Here is a 2,725-nt window from a genome sequence, read left to right on the forward strand (position 1 = left end):
TTGTCTGGTATGGTTGCCACTGACCACCAGTGCTATTGAGCAGCTGAAATGTGAGTTAAAGCAAAATGTACTCTTTCAAGAGGCTAGAAAAGTCCATAATGTGTCAGGATGACCTCCCCTTCAAGGGATGATTCAATTCCTTGCATCTTCCATTGTCTAGTAGCTTCCAGCATACCTAGCCTAGGCTTGTGGCTGCATTATTACAACCTCTGTCTCTAGTCCATCTGGATATTCCCTTGTGTCTATTTTTCATATAATAACAAGGGCACTTGTTATTGTATGAAGACACCTGTTCATAATCCAACAGGGTGTCCAACCTTTGACTTTTCTGGGCCACATTAGACAAAGAGTTGTCTTTGTTATGATCTCATCTTACGTTCCTGAACTTGCAAGTATATCTGCTCTCTTCCAGTCTGTTTGGCCTCGGCAGCAAAAGCCAGATGACAAAAGGAGCATCATCCTTTGGAAAGCATCGCAATAAGATTCACACATTATGCCTCCACTGTGGCTCTAAGGCCTACTACCTTCAGAAGTCGACCTGTGGCAAATGTAGATACCCTGCCAAGCTCAAGGGAAAGTCTATAACTGGAGTGCCAAGGCTAAGAGGTGAAACACTGCTGGGACCAGGTGGACGAGGCACCTAAAGGTTGTCTATTGCAGATTCGGACATAGATTCTGTGAAAGAACAACACCTAAACCTAGGAGGGCAGCTGTTGCAGCATCCGGTTCATTTTGAGGATTTCAGTCAGTCATAAAATAAATGCTCTGGTAGAAAGAAAGAAAGAAAGAAAGAAAGAAAGAAAGAAAGAAAGAAAGAAAGAAAGAAAGAAAGAAAGAAAGAGGAAGGAAGGAAGGAAGGAAAGAAGGAAGGAAAAAGAAAGTACATTTTGCTAACAGTCCTGTTTCCAAGTGCAGTCATAGTCACAGGTAGCAGGAACTTGAATGTAGACTGTGTTGAGGATAGAGGGTGTTTACCATCAAGCCACTCTACACCTTTCTTCACTGATGCTGGTAAGCCCGAGTCCTGCCAGACTGGGCCAGTGTTTTAAAGGATAGGAACCAATTCATTTCCTTATTGCATTGCTAATGCAGATGAAAGAAAGAAACCCTTCACCCATGGGCAGACAGATGTACAGGAACACAACATCCCCAGGACAAAGAGAGTCAACCTGGGCTCATGATTTTTTTTTTCCTTGAATTATCTTCATTCACCAATTATTTCCTATTTTCTACTTTTCTACTTCCCTTTGAGCTTGAGCTCTAGGATAGACCTGACACTGTCCCCATTTCAAGGTGCCCCACCATTCCTGATATTGAAAGTTAAGCATCCCAGTTTGCATGTCTGGTGTTTTATCACTTTAAAAATACATAAGATAGACAATTTTAGGGAAATGGAAGGAATACAAAATGGTTTTGCTTTGGATAATTGCCAAGACAAAAATAGACACACTCGAACACTATATGTTTAACCCTATTGTCTAAGAGAATGCATAGTGTGGGTGCAGACAGATTGTATGTTGGGACAGAACCTTTGTAAATATCATTCTCTTAACATAGCAGTATCTTTTCTGTGTTCCTTAAAGGATGTTATCTTTGTCTTCCTTCTTTCTTCAGCTTACATGCCTGCTCTGAAATGACACAGGCCCTGACCCTGATGTAGACTCATGATGGTGTGTGTTATATGCTTGTGTGCTATCTATCTCACTAGACATATGAAGCCAAACACCATTAGTATAAACTCAGTGCCTTGTATTTATCCTGGTCCAGACAGAAAGTAGGAAGGTGGATGGATGGATGGATAGATGGATGGATGGATGGATGGATGGATGGATGGATGGATGGATAGCTCAGTGGATAGGTGGATGGGTGGGTGGATGGATGGATGGGTGGGCTGGTGGATAGGTGGATGTATAGCTGGATGGATAGATAATTATTTGAGAGTTCCGGAAGTTTGATGGTACCAGATAAAACACCAATGAGTGAAACGCAGTCCTTTCCTAAGGCCCTGGTGTGCCGCTCTGAACAGGTCTCACAAAAGGGAAGGCATAAACTGCAGTTTAACTTAGAAAAGCAAGCTACCACGAAAACAGGAAGAGTAAGGCTGGAATCTGCTATGAAGGCCCATCAGACAGCTATGAAAAGAGGAAGGCAGGGATGACACACTTTATTCTCAACCAGCCTTGAAGTTGGTCTGATTGCTGTCTGTGTGACTAGAAAAATTATTTAGCTGATGCACTATACCCTGAGTGGCCAAATGCATACAATTTATGAGGGGAGTTCTTTAATACATATTTAATAAAGCTGTGGACATTCAGATACCAGATCAGTAGTGTCAAATGTGTTCTCTTTAGGAAACTGAAGGTGTCTTTTGGCAAGGCTGACACTCCTCTGCAAGTCATACATATTATAAACCATCTCATCAGAGGGGAGAGGACTTGTCACTTTCTCACTCTATAGTTGTGGTGAAGAGTTTGCAATAACACTAATATCATGGGTAGAGGCTATAAAGCTTGAGATATCAAAGAGAGAGAAGACAAGAGCCCAAAGAAGTGTTGGTCAGGGAAGAGGGGTGGCTCCACGGCTAAAGACACTTTCCGCCAAACCTGATGACCTGAGTTCAATCCCAGTGAGCACTTGGCAAAAGAGAATCAACTCCTGCAAAATGTCTTCCAACCTCTGAATGCATGTCTGGGCATGTACACACACACACACACACACACACACA

At 42.5% G+C, this 2,725-nt stretch overlaps 1 pseudogene; it reads left to right on the forward strand.

Annotated features, from left to right (window-relative positions):
• Positions 1-440: 440 nt before the first annotated feature.
• On the forward strand, positions 441-736 carry LOC129666062 (60S ribosomal protein L37-like; annotated as a pseudogene).
• Positions 737-2,725: the final 1,989 nt, after the last annotated feature.

This window comes from Psammomys obesus, unplaced genomic scaffold (genome assembly GCF_907164565.1).
Source record: "Psammomys obesus unplaced genomic scaffold, mPsaObe1.curated_primary_1811, whole genome shotgun sequence".
NCBI lineage: Eukaryota > Metazoa > Chordata > Mammalia > Rodentia > Muridae > Psammomys > Psammomys obesus.